Source organism: Dromiciops gliroides, chromosome 2 (assembly GCF_019393635.1).
Source record: "Dromiciops gliroides isolate mDroGli1 chromosome 2, mDroGli1.pri, whole genome shotgun sequence".
Lineage (NCBI taxonomy): Eukaryota > Metazoa > Chordata > Mammalia > Microbiotheria > Microbiotheriidae > Dromiciops > Dromiciops gliroides.
In genome coordinates, this window is record NC_057862.1 from 466,660,871 (window position 1) to 466,675,884 (window position 15,014).

General features: G+C 39.0%; 1 protein-coding gene across 1 annotated transcript in view; it reads left to right on the plus strand.

The window, feature by feature from the left end:
- NUGGC (nuclear GTPase, germinal center associated) overlaps window positions 1-15,014 on the plus strand; it is a 75,647-nt gene that overhangs the window by 36,964 nt on the left and 23,669 nt on the right. The window lies entirely within an intron of this gene.

Genomic DNA, 15,014 nt, shown 5'->3' on the forward strand with positions numbered 1-15,014 from the left:
ATTTTCATAAGATTTAGAGTTCCAAATTTTTCTCCCTCCTTCCCTCCCTTTCCTCCCCGCTCCACAAGATTGCAATCAGGTTATATATGTACAATCCACTAGTGTTCTTTTTATCAGTTCTTTCTATAGCAGTGCATAGTATGCTTCCTCATTAGTTCCTTGGGATTGTCTTGGATCATTGTACTGCTGAGAGTAGCTAAGTCATTCACAATTACTCATTGAACAATACTGCTGTCACTACGCACAATGTCCTCTCAGCTCTGCTCACTTCACCATATATCGATGTTCATTAGTCTTTCAAGGTTTTTCGGGGATCATCCTGTTTGTCATTTCCTGTAGCACAAGTCCATTCCACTACAATCATATAACACAGCTTTTTCCATCATTCCTCAATTGATGGACTTTCCCTTGATTCTCAATTCTTAGCCTCCACCAAGAGTTGCTATAAATAATTTTTGTACAATTTTTCCCCCTTTTCTCTTTTTCATGATTACTATTGTTAACTGTTTCCCTTCCATCCTATTCCCTTCCTCATGATATTTATTCTAGTATCCATCTTCTTTCATCCTATCACTCTTCAAAAGGGATTTGCTTCTGTCTGTCCCCTCCCCCACTCTGCCCTTCCTTCTTTTGCCCCTCTCTCTTTATCCCCTTCCCCTCCTATTTTCCTGCAGGGTTAGAGAGATTACTCCACCCAATTGAGTGTGTCCATTAGTCCCTCCTTGAGCCAATTCTAATGAGATTGAGGTTTTTGAGCCAATTTTAATGAGTGTTAGGCTCATTTACTGCCCAGGTTAAATAGATTACTCCACCCAGTTGGGTGTGTCTGTTAGTCCCTCCTTGAGGCAGCTCTGATGAGTTTAAGATCTTTGAGCCTTTTCTGATGAAGGTAAAATTCATTTCCTGCCCTGCTCCTCTCCCATCTCTTCCCCTACTCCATAAGCCTTTTCCTGTTACTTTCATGTAGGATTTCACTTCTGCCCTTCCCCCTCCCCCAATGAATTCCCTTCACCCCTCAATTTAACTCTAAAGATGTTATCATCTAGCTAAGTGACACAGTGGACAAATCATCACCCCTGGACCCAGGGGGATCCCAGCCAAAACCTAGCCTCAGACACAAGACAGTCGCCCACTGTACTATCCCAGGTATGTTCCCCAGCTCCAATTTTTTTTTAATGGTTCTCTAGGTTCTTGTATTTGAAAGTCAAATTTGCCATTTAGTTTAGGTCTTTTCATCACAAATATCTGAAAGTCTTCTTTTTTCATTAAAGTCCCATTTTTTCCACTGAAAGATAATACTGAGTTTTGCTGGGTAGGTGATTCTTGGTTGTAATCCCATTTCCTTTGCCCTTTGGAATATCATATTCCATGCCTCCGGTCCTTTAATGTAGAAGCTACTAGATCTTGTGCTATCCTGACTGGGGCTCCACAGTACTTGAATTCTTTCTTTTTGGCAGCTTGCAATATTTTCTCCTTGACCTGAGAGCTCTGGAATTTGACTATAATATTCCTAGGAGTTTTCTTTTTGGGCTCTCTTTCTGGAGGTGATCGGTGGATTCTTTCAATTTCTATTTTAGCTTCTTCTTCTAGAATTTCAGGGCAATTTTCCCTGAGAATATCTTGGAAGATGGTGTCTAAGCTCTTTCCTTGATCATGGTTTTCAGGTAGACCAATAATTTTCAAATTATCTCTCCTGGACCTATTTTCTAGGTCGACAGTTTTCCCCAGAAGATATTTCACATTGCCCTCTATTTTTTTATTCATTTGCATTTGCTTTATTGTGTCTTGGTTTCTCATAAAGTCACTGGCTTCCATTTGTTCAATCCTCATTCTTAGGCAATTATTTTCATCAGACAGCTTTTGTACCTCCTTTTCCATTTGACTTTTCAAGCTGTTGACTTTTTTCACATGTCTTTCCTGCATCACCCTCATTTCTCTTTCCATTTTTTCCTCTACCTCTCTAACTTTATCTTCAAAGTCCTTTTTGAGCACCTCTATGGCCTGAGACCAATTCATATTTTTCTTGGAAGCTTTAGATATAGGGGCCCTGATGTTGACATCTTCCTCTGAGGGTGCCCCTTGGTCTTCCTTGTTATTGAAGAAACTTTCTATGGTCTTCACCTTTCTCTGTTGGCTCATCTTGCCTTTCTTTTACTAGACTTTTAGCTCCTTAAAGTGGGGCACTGTTTCCAGGCTGCAGTATCCCAAGCTTAAGAAGTCCCAGGTGGTATGATTTAAGGAGAATCAGGTTCTTCCCTTGCCCAGCCTGTTTCCTGGTCCTAGATGACCCCAGACCAACTTGCCAATCAACCAGCTTTGTGTGTTGTTGTTGTTAGCTCCAACGAACCTGTGCTCCTCCCCGACCTGGGCCACTTCTACTCCAGCCTACCTCCTGGTTCTCAATAGGGGTGTAAAATCCAAGTTCTGCCTTAGCACCAGCATAGACCCCTGTAGTTTCTCCCCTGCCCAGGGCTCAGCCCTCTCACCAGACTGTGAGCTTATTTCCAGATGACACTGGTGCTTCAGCTGATTCAGAGGCTCTGGGGGGTCTGCTTCTCTGGTGAGGCCTTCCTGGGACTGGATCTGTGTCAGGGTGACTGTGGGGTTGGGCTCAACTCCTGTATCAGCACAGCAGCTCCCTCCTTCTGACCTTCCAAGCCGTTCTTGGTTAGAAGATGATTTCAGCACATTCTTCTGTGAGTTTTGCTGCTCTGGGCATTTTCCTATGACCTTATTTGGATGTTTTTTTTGAGCGATCCTGTCATGATGAACCTATCAGTTTTGACCCTCCTTTGAGTGGTGTTGAATTTGCCAACTTGAGTGTATAAAGTGATTGTGATACTTGCTGAAACTTAACAGGTTTGGTTTTCCTATTTTCAGCTTTGGACAGCTAGTTGGCTTGTGGATCGAGTGCTGGGTCTGGAGTTAAGAAGATGAGTTAAAATATGACCTTAGGCACTTACTAGTTGAGGGACTTTGGGCAAGTCACTTAACTTCTGTGGGCCTTGGTTTCTTCAAGTATAAAATGGATATAATAACAACTCCGTATCTCAGTTATTTACTGAGGATCAAATGAAGTTTTCTTTCTCTTTCTATCTACCTTCTATCTATCTATCTGTCTATCTGTCTATCTATATCTATTTTTAAAAGCACTTAGCATAGTGCCTGGCATATGGTAGGTGCTGTATAAATACTTATTCCCTTTCTTTCTCCTTCCTCCTTAATTCTAGGAGCTATTACTAAGAGAATGCTTGTTGGATTTAGGCCCATAGGCCAAGCAATTAAACTAGCCCATGGAATAGTTTAATGAGCATGGATTCAGCTGAAAATTTAGCTGAACAAATATTTATTAAGTGTAAAGTACTGAGGTAGGTGAGTTCCATTTAGAAAATGTTGAGTTTGAGATACCTGTGGGACCTCCAGGTAGAAATGGCTAATGTGCAGTTGGTGATGAGGAGATTAAAGTTCAAGAAAGAAATTAGGGCGTGATATAGAGATTTGGGCATCATCTACATAGAGATGGTAATTTGGCACATGGGAGCAGATGATGGCACCAAATGAGAGCTACAAAGAAGGAAGAGAATAAGACCTGAGACCAGGCCTTGCAAATATTTGTGGTTATAGAATAAGAGATGGATGCTGATCTAACAAGGGAGAATATAAATGAGACACCAAATAGGTGCATAATAATTATGATACAAATTAATATTTATAAGGTGATTTTCTCATGATGTCTTAATTAGATAATGCAAGTATTATAACTGTCTTTTTACTGATGAGGTCAAGAAGGCTCAGACACATTCTATGATCAGTAAATGTCAGATCTGGAATGTGAACACAATTTGAATCTCATGATTCAAAGGCTAGTACTTGTTTTATTATACCATGCTGCCTCTAGCACAAATTACAACTTTGCTATAAAAAACTCTTTATTAGTTGGGCACAGGGTGCCCACCTGTAGTTCTTTTCTTTTCTTTTTTTTTTTTAGTTCTAACTACTCAGGAGACTGAGGCTGGAGGATCACTTGAGTCCAGGAGTTCTGGGTGTCTGTACCAAGTGTGGCATCAGTATGGTGACCCTCTGGAAACAAGGGACCACTAGGTTGCCTAAGGAGGGGTAAACCAGCCCAGATCAGAACTGGTGCATGTCAAAATTCCTGTGCTAATCAGTAGTGGGATTTCCTGTGAATAGCTACTGTACCCCAGCCTGGGCAAGACAGTGAGATGTGGTCTCCTTTCATGAAAAAAGTAAAAATAACAAAAACTATTAAAGAAATAGTATAGATTATTTATCTACTCACTAATTAGTAACAGTGCCATAACAAATATGTCAGGATACAATATAGAATGATTGTTGAATTTCAAACACAAATACAAATACCTAGGTACAAGTTAAATACCACCTCTCTAAACTTCACATGTTTTCTTTTGCTGCATATTCTAACTCTGATCTTCCTAAAGAAGGAGGTTTTCACTTATTTTCTAGGCTGTGTTTGTTCATAGCTGTCTAATGACAGCTTGCACTTTATTTTTTAAATTTATTTTAATTATTTTTCCAATTACATGTTAAGATATTTTTTTTGAGTTCCAGATTTTTCTCCTCCTGTTCCTTTCCCACCCCACCCCCCAGTACAGCAAGCAATTTGATATGGGTTATACATTACAATCACATGAAATATATTTCCACATTAGTAATGTTGTAAGAGAAGAATCAGAAAAAAAGAAAAAAATGCAAGAAAAAATAAACAAGAACAATAACAAAAAAGTAACACTGAAAGTGAAAATAGTATGCTTCAATCTGCATTCAGACTCCATAGTTCTTTTTCTGAATGTGGAGAGCATTTTCCACAAGTCTTTTGGCATTGTCTTGGATCATTGCATTGCTGAGAAGAGTTAAGTCTATCACAGTTGATCATCACAAAATGTTGATACTGTGTACAATGTTCTCTTGGTTCTGCTCATTTCACTCAGCATCAATTCATGTCAGTCTTTCCAGGTTTTTCTGAAATCCATCTGCTTATCATTTCTTACAGCACAATAGTATTCCATTACATTCATATACCACAACTTGTTTAGCCATTCCAATTGATGGGCATCCCCTCAATTTCCTGGTCACTAAAGAAACTTTCTATGATCCTCACCTTTCTCTGTCTGCTTATCTTGCTTTTCTTTTACTTGACTTTTAGCTCCTTAAAGTGGGGCACTGTTTTCAGGCTACACTGTACCAAGCTTCAGGGGATTCCAGGTGGTATGATTTAAGGAGGAGCATGTTCTTCACTCACCTGGCCTGTTCTCTGGTCTGTAGATAACCCCAGGCCAACTTGCTAATCAACCAGACAGTAAAACTTTGTGTTCTGTGGTTGTCATCTTTGACGAACCTGTGCCCTTTCCCGACCTGGACCACTGCTGCTCAAGCCTATCTCCTGGTTCCCAGCAGGGGTGAAACACCCAAGTTCCACTTCAGCACCAAAAGAGACCCCTGTGATTTTCCCCCTACCAAGGGCTCAGCCCTCTGACCAGACTGTGAGCTTAGTTCCGGACAACACTGGCACTGCAGCTGATTCAGAGGCTCTGGGGGTCTCTTTCTCTGGTGAGGCCTTCCTGGAACTGGATCTGTGTCAGGGTGACTGTGGGGTTGGGCTCTACTCCTGTCTCAGCACAGCAGCTCCCTCCTTCCGACCTTCCAAACCATCCTTGATTGGAAAATGATCTCAGCACCTATGCCCTCAATTTCCAAATCTTTGCTACCACAGAAAGAACAGCTATAAATATCTTTGCACATGTGGGTCATTTTTCCTTTTCTATGATCTCTTTGGGATATAGACCTAGTAGTGGTATTGCAGTTTTATAGCCTTTTGGGTGTGGTTACAAATTGCTTTCCAGAATGGTTGGTTCAGTTCACAGCTCTACCAGCAGTGCATTAGTGTTCCAATTTTCCCACATCTTCTCCAACATTTATCATTTTCCTTTTTTGTCATATTAACCAATTGGATAGGTGTGAGGTGGTACCTTAGTGTAGTTTTAATGTGCATTTCTCTAATCAGTAGTGATTGAGAATATTTTTTCATATGGCTGCAGATAGCTCTAATTTCTTTATCTGAAAACTGCTTGTTCATATCCCTTGACCTCAATTGGTGAATAACTTGTACTCATATATTTGATTCAGTTTTTTAAATATATTTTAGATATGAGTCCTTTATCAGAAACACAGGCTGTAAAAATTGTTTCCTAGCTTTCTGCTTTCCTTCTAATCTTGTTTGCAATGGTTTTGTTTGTGCAAAACCTTTTAAATTTAATGTAGTCAGAATGATCCACACTGCATTTTGTAATGTTCTCTATCTCATCTTTGGTCATGAATTCTTCCCCTCTCCATAGATCTGACAAGTAAATTATTCCTTCCTTTTCTGATTTGCCTATGGTATCACCCTTTATGTCTAGATCATGTACCCATTTTGACTTTACTTTAGTGTATGGTATAAGATGTTGGTCTATGCCTAGTTTCTGCCATAATATTTTCCAAGTTTTCCCAGCAGTTTTTGTCAAATAGTGAGTTCTTGCCCCAGAAGCTGGAATCTTTGGGTTTATCAAACAGGAGATTGCCATATTCATTTACTGCTGTATTTTGTGTGCCTAACCTATTCCTCTAATCCACCACTCTATTTCTTAGCCAGTACCAAATAGTTTTGATAATTGCTGCTTTATAATATAGTTTTAGATCTGGTACAGTTAGGCCACCTTACTTTGCATCTTTTTTTTCGTTAATGCCCTTAATATTCTTGACCTTTTGTTCTTCCAGATAAATTTTGTTATTAAATTAAATAGTAAATGAATTTGGATAGAATTGTAATTTTTATTATATTAGCATAGCCTACCCATGAGCTATTTATATTTTTCCATTTGTTTAGATCTGATTTTATTTGTGTGAAAAGTCTTTTGTAATTGTGTTCATAAAGTTCCTGAGTTTGCCTTAGCAGGTAGACTCCCAAGTATTTTATATTGTCTACCATTATTATTATTTTTTTTATTTTTAGGCAGGGCAATGAGGGTTAAGTGACTTGCCCAAGGTCATACAGCTAGTAAGTGTCAAGTGTCAGAGGTCAGATTTGAACTCAGGTCCTCCTGAATCCAGGAATTTCTCTTTCTATCTCTTGCTGTTGGACTTTGTAGGTCATATATAGAAATGCTGGTGATTTATGTGCGGTTTATTTTATATCCTGCAATTTTGTTAAAGTTGTTAATTGTTTCATGTAGTTTTTTGGTTGATTCTTTAGAATTCTCTAAGTATAACATCATATCATCTGCAAAGAATGACAGTTTTGTTTCTTCCTTGCCTATTTTAATTCCTTCCATTTCTTTTTCTTCTCTTATTTCTAAGGCTAACAATTCTAGTACAATATTGAATAATAGTGGTGATAATGGACATCTTTATTTCATCCCAGATCTTATTGGAAATGCCTCTAACTTATCTCCATTGTATATAATGCTTGCTGATGGTTTAAGATAGATACAATTTATCATCTTAAGGGAAGCTCCATTTCTTCCTATGTTCTCTAGTATTTTTTTTTTTGTGAGGCAATTGGGGTTAAGTGACTTGCCTAGGGTCACACAGCTAGTAAGTGTCAAGTGTCTGAGGCCAGATTTGAACTCAGGTCCTCCTAAATCCAGGCCAGCTGCCCCTCTCTAGTATTTTTAATAGGAATGGGTGGACAGCTTGTACTTTGTACATCTATTATTGCTATTTAAAAGTCTTTAATTGGGGGCAGCTAAGTGGTACAGTGGATAAAGCCCTGGCCCTGGATTCAGGAGGACTTAAGTTCAAATTTGGCCTCAGACACTTGACACTTACTAGCTGTGTGACCCTGGGCAAGTCACTTAACTCTCATTGCCCCACAAAAAAAAGCCTTTAATTAACTGTTATTGTTATCTGAGGGAAAAATGCTTTTTAACACTTCTTTTTTTTTTTTAATAAAATTTTATTGGTATTTTTTATTTATATATCACTTACTTTCTTCCAATATAATCTCCTTTCTCCTCTGAGAGAGCCATCCCTTGTAACAAATAACTAAAAGGAGAAAAAGAACAGCTCAGCCAAACTGTCACATCGAAAGAGTCTGACATTTTCTGCAGTGTTCTATGTCCATAGTCCCTTACCTCTGCAAAGAAGTAGGGAAGGTTCCTCTTCATTAGCCTTTTTTTGGGGCCAAGTTTGATAATTATAATTTCATAGTATTTGGTTTCATTTGTTTATCATCGTAGTTGTATATATTATTTTTGTGGTTCTATTTACTGTACTTTATGACAATTTATAGAAGGCTTCCCATAATTGTCTGTATTTATCATATTCATTGTTCTTTATAGCACAATAATATTTCAACATCTTCGTGGCCCACAACTTTTTTAGTTTTTTTCAGTTGATGAGTATCTATTTTGTTTTTAGTTCTTTGTTACAATAAAAAGTACTGTTATAAATATTTTGGTGTATATGGGGCCTCTTTTTCCATCACTGATCTCTTTGGGGTTTGTGCCTCACTGTGGTATTTCTTTATCAAAGGATATGGACGTTTTACTCATCTTATTTGCGTAATTCCAAATTGGTTCCAGAATGTTTAGACCAATTCATAGCTTCACTAAGAGAACATTTAACATGCTCATTCTTCCCACAAGCCTTCCAACATTGTCTATTTACATCTTTTGGCATGTTTGCAAATTTGCTTCGAGTGAGGTAAAGCCTCAGATTTATTTTGATTTGCATTTCTCTTAATATTTGTCATTTGGAAGCATTCCCTTACTTGGTCATTAATTGTTTGTAATTCTCTTGAAAACTATATAGTCTTTGATCATTTATCTATTGAGGAATAGCTTTTGGTCTTTTATTTTCTTGTTAGTTTCTTATTTGTCTTGGATATTAGACCCTTATCACATTTTTGATACAAATATTTTCCCTAGTTAACCTTTTTTTGTCACTTCTCTTAGTTGAATTAATTTTGTTTGTGCAAAAGCTTTTTTTTTTTTTTTACAACAAACATTTATTTTATTTTTTCCAGTTACATGTAAAGGTAGTTTTCAACATTCATTTTCATAAGATTTTTTTTTTTTTAGTCTGTGTTCAGTCAATTCAGTTCAGTTCAGTCAATTCAGTTCTTTCTCTGGGAGTGGACAGTGTGCTTCATCATTAATCCCTTGGGATTGTTTTGGATTATTTCATTGCTGAGAGTAGTCAAGTCATTCACAATTGCTCATAGAACAATACTGCTGTTACTGTGTACAGTGTCTTCCCAGTTCTGCTCACTTCACTATACATCAGTTTATATGAGTCTCTCCAGGTTTCTCTGAAATCATCCTGCCCGTCACTTCTCACAGGACAATAACCCTCCATTACAATCATATACCACAGCTTCTTCAGTCATTCCCCAATTAATGGACATTCCTTTGATTTCCAATTCTTCCAAAAAAAAAAAGAAAGAAAGAAAGAAAAAACCTGGGGCAGTTAGGTGGAGCAGTGGATAGAGCACTGGCCCTAGAGTCAGGGGGATGTGAGTTCAAATCCGGCCTCAGACACTTAACACTTACTAGCTGTGTGACCCTGGGCAAGTCACTTAACCCCAATTGCCTCACCAAAAAAAAAAAAAAAAAAAGGAAGGAAGATTTCCAATTCTTAGCCACCACAAAGAGTTGCTATAAATATTTTTTGTACAATTTCCCCCCCTTTTCTCTTTTTCATAATTACTATTGTTAACTGGTTCCTTCCATCCTATTCGCTTCTCCATGGTATTTACTCTATTATTTATCTTCTTTCACCCTATCCCTCTGCAAAAGGGATTTGCTTCTGACTGCCCCCTCCCCCAATCTGCCCTCCCTTCTTTTGCCCTTCCCTCTTTATTGCAAAAGCTTTTCAATTTCATGTAATTGAAATGATCTCTTTTTTCCCTAACCACCTATATCTCTTCTTTACTCAGCAATTCACCCTCCCCCCTCTCCCCCTTCCCCCAGGTCATGGCTATGAAAGGGTCCTGATCTGTTTCTTTTCTTTTTTTTAATGACATAATCTTTGCTATTTAGATTCTGTATTCTTTGGAACTTATTGTCATGTGTGGTATAAGCTGTTGGTCTAAATCAGGGGATTTTAACCTAGAGTCCATGAACTTATCTTTATAATATTTTGATAACTTCATTTCAATAAAATTGGGTTCCTTTGTAATTCTACATGTTTTATTTTATGCATTTACAAATTGTATTCTGAGAAGGTCCATAGACTTCAGTAGACTACTAAAGTGCTCTGTGACACAAACAAGGGGAAGAACCTCTGGTCTAAACCTAATTTCTGCCATTTTTCTTTCCAGTTTTTCTAGTAGTCCTTGTCTAATGGGGGTCAATACTTCTAACTTCTATTTCTTTTTCATGCTGGAGGTCTTTCTCTTGCCCCAAATTTTGTAGAGAGGAATAAATGTCTTTTTTCCCTTATTCATGGCTTGACTACAATAACCCCCTGTGAGTAACTGAAAAGAGATGGAAAAAATAATCATATGCTGCAGACCCTCCCCTCCCCCCACCCCACCTCAATCTGAAAAAGGCTTTTCCAGTGATCGCACTTACTCAGCACTCCATTTACTTATTCCCTTTCTCCTTTCAACAGATATAGAAATTAGCAAACACCGGAGTGTTGCTATTTTTCTTTTTGGCCAATTTCTTCACAACTCACCAAAAGCCTTTTTTACACCTATCATTGAAGAGCCCTGCTAGGCCCAAGGGGCTGTGGCAGTGCACCCATTCTCTCCTTCACTAAGATGTTCTGCTTTGGATCCATGCACTAGGGAATGTTGGCCTCTTAGAGAGAAGGGCTGGGCTCCCTTTTCTCACACTCTTTGGCTTATTACGTGGAAAACGTGCTTAAAGCTTAGATTTATGTCTAGGGGTTTTCCCAAAAGGGTAAGTAGAAAGGCACATGATGTACAATATGGCTCAGATAGGGGACAAGCATTTCTTTCCTATGCATAAAAGAAATGCTGAAGGACACAAAAGAATCACAACTCACATTGACAAAACTTAGGAAATTGGTAATTAATTTATAACTACTGTCACAGCCTTCTGGGAGGTTAGAACATGAAGCCCTGGTTTCCACATTCCAGAGCACTGGAACATGAAGCAGTTTGTGGAACTACTGAACAGGCATTCAGTATTTCACATCAACTTTGCCCTGTGTAATGTGGGAATCAATTTTTAATTGGAGAGTGTTAGTTAAGCAGCTCCCCACAATATTGGGATGAGGAAGGAGACAGACAGCCTCCCTCAAAACAGAGCAGGATTTATTTAATAAGAACGAACTTAAAAAAACACAAACAGGATCAGTAGGATCAAGGGAAAGGAAATAAAATGGGGAAAGGGAAACTATACAACCTGAACAACACCACTGCCCAGGAATCAGCTGAGAACACACAGCAGCATCCTGTTCCCTTCCAGCTTCAAGCTAGAATGGCGAAAAACCTTCCTTCTTCCCAGCAGACCCCAGGCTGACCACACACAGCCCCCAGCCAATTGGCTGGCCGCTCTGACAGTCACATGACTGCCCTCACTGGGCTTCCAATCGTTATAATTTTGCCAGACCCATGTAGGCGTCAGTGAGTGGTGAGCCCAATGGCGACTGCTACAACCAGTGGGTGGAGCACTGTGCTGTTTGTGCTCCGAGGTTTTTTTTTAAAATTCTAGCCAAAAGATGGGGTCATAAAAACCTCAAATAACAATTAATTCTTTACAGTAACTAAACAACTCCTGGTGCATTTTCCCACTCGTGGCCATTTTCTCTGGTCAAGAAGCTTTCTTTGTCATCAGCCAGTTATTTTCAAAGGACTTAGGACCTTTGGAAATTTTTTTTTTTTGTGAGGCAATTGGGGTTAAGTAACTTGCCTAGGGTCACACAGCTAGTAAGTGTTAAGTGTCTGAGGCTGGATTTGAACTCAGATCCTCCTGACTCCAGGGTCAGTGCTCTATCCACTGCGCCACCTAGCTGCCCCAACCTTGAGAATTCTTAAACTCACAAATTACTTCCAAACTTGGACATGCATCTCAAGAATCATGTTTGGTTACTTATTTAGGAAAGGAAGTTACAAAGCAAAAAGACAGACAGGATCAAGGTATAAGTTGGGGCTGGGGGGTAGGGAAAGAAGGAGAAAGGACACCAGCCTTGCCCTCACCTTTCCAGCAAGAGTCCAAAGAGGACTCAAATAGTCAGCAGCAAAAAGGAGAAGCCGCACAGGCAGAGCCACCATCTCTTAGAAGGTCCACTGAATTATCTTCTCTAAGTTGGTAATGAATCTTCTCTATTGTCATTTCCACTAATAAAATCATATCAAACATTGGACAATGCTAAGGACGTTAAAGTTAAAAGCTTTCTTTTCTGAGTCATCGCTAGCTGTGATGGCTGAAGAGATGGAGGCTTTAGGGAAAATGAAGGACAGATAGAAATGAGAATGTTGAAGAAGAAGAGGACAAGGATAGACAGAGAATGAGAAAAGCAAGGAAAGGGGTAAAAGTACATAAACCTAATAGAATAGGGTAAGGATTACTTGGGCAGCTAGTTCAATGGAGAGAGCACCAGGCTCAAATCTGGCCTCAGCTGTGTGACCCTGGGCAAGTCACTTAGCCCAGTTTGCCTCAGTTTCCTCATCTGTAAACGAGCTGGAGAAGAAAATGGCAAACCACTCCAGTATCTTTGCCAAGAAAACTCCAAATGGGGTCACACAGAGTCAGATAAAACTGAAAATTACTTAACAATAACAACAAATGACATATGTTTAAGACTAAGTTCTAAATCCCTCCAAAACAAAGATGTCAGAAATGAAGGAAAGCAAACACAACACTCCAGAGGCTAACAAAGCACATTCCATTTTTACCAAACATTGCTGTCTCCAGACTGTTGGTGATGGGGGTAAGCAAGGTACACAGGATCTCCAGTTCTAGCAGTAATGCAATAAGTAAGATGTTATTTGTTTTTTAAAGTTGCATTATTGGCCATGAAATAAAGTATAAATATGGCATAACTTATAGCTTTTATATTTCTAAAGAATTTATCATCCATAAGGGTCCATGAAATGACCTGTGTTGCATAATCCTGTTCAGGAAATTGCTTACTATGCATTTTATTTCAATGAATAGTTTAGGTGTGCAGAGCACGAGCTAGGAGGAGGGTGATTCAGACAGACTGGCACATGGTCCAGCAATTTGGTCTATGAGGTTGATGCTGGAGGTGAAAAGGGAAAAACAAAGCAATAAAGGGAAAAAGGAGCGAGTGAATTGAAAACATTTTATAGAACATGGAAACAGAATGGTGTAATGAGACTACTGAATGAGAGCACAGGTCTAGGCAATGGTATTTACTGCCACTGTGACCTCAGGCCAGTCACTTATTCCTTTTGGATCTTAGTTTTCCTCATCTGTAAAATAAAGGGATTGGGCCAGGATTATGATGGTAAATATTTAACAACCAGCTTGCCAAACAACAACAAAAAGTTGGATTCACTTTTTTTTTTTTTTTTTGCGGGGCAATGAGGGTTAAGTGACTTGCCCAGGATCACACAGCTAGTAAGTATCAAGTGTCTGAGGCTGGATTTGAACTCAGGCACTCCTGAATTCAAGGCCAGTGCTTTATCCACTGTGCTACCTAGCTGCCCCATGGATTCACTTTTAAGTTCAACTTGAATTGTTCACATCTTTCCCATCATTTTTTTGAGACTAGATCTCAGCTTCTTAAACTATAGTTCGTGACCCCATATGGGGTTGTGTAATTGAATGTGGGGGTAGTGAAAAATTTTGCAACAGTAGAAAGTTATGTATACCTATTTTATATGCCCATATATCTGGGGTTGTATAAAAATTCTCAGGCAAAAAGGGGTCATGAGTGGAAAAAGTTTAAGAAGCACTGGTCTCAACAATCAAAAAAGACAATAAATCAAACCCTGATTTTTAGTAGTTGCTAATTTCCAAGGTGTAAAATGCTCACATTGAACATTTAACAATTAGCTCTTGACTGTTTGAGGTGGTTCTAGCACTATTCAATTGGTCTAATTTATCTTCAAGGTCCCTTCCACTTTCACTTCCTATGATCTAATAACCCAAATTCTGCTACTTAAAAACTCAAGAAAATTAGAATTAAATAGAATCACAATTTTATTGTTTTTTTGTTTTGTGTGGCAATGATGATTAAGTGACTTGCCCAGGGTCACACAGCTAGTAAGTGTCAAGTGTCTGAGGCCAGACTTGAACTCAGGTCCTCCTGAATCCAGGGCTGGTGCTTTATTCACTGCACCACCTAGCTGCCCCCAAGAATCACAATTTTAAAGGGACCATGAAGTCCAACCTGTAAATTGACCAGGAATCACCTCTAAAATACCCCCCCCCATACTCCATACGTGGACATCCAACCTCTGCTTAAAGACCTCCCACAATGGAGAGCACATTGCTTATGGAGGCAGCTCATTTCACAATTTGCTAGGTTTCAATGGTTTTTCCCTAACTTCTGTGCCCTAGTATTTCCACCATGGCATGCTTCCAAAACAAAATTATTCATTTCGATGAGCAGAGTCCAGCTGCCTTTAATGCTTACATCATTGTTTTCCTTTATGTTGATTTCTTAGTTCTCCTTTCTTCACTCTGCAACACTTCATACAAGTCCTCTTGTGTTTCTCTGGATTCCTCATATTTGCTATTTCTTATAATGCAATAACATTCTATGTCATTCACATACCACAGTTTGTTCAATCGTTTTCCAATCAATGGCACTCACTTGGTTTCCAGCTTTTTGCTACAATGAAGAGTGCTGATATAAGTATTTTTTTAATATCTGGGACCTTTGTTTCTGTCTTTGGCCTCCTTGGGTTAAATGTCTCTGTCTATCTATCCCTAATATCTCCTTAGGCTTCAGTCCCACACCACCAATTGCCTATTGCATATTTCAGGCTTGATATCCTGAAGACATCTTACCTCAACATGTCCAAAATTGAACTTATCTTCCCCCCCCCAAAT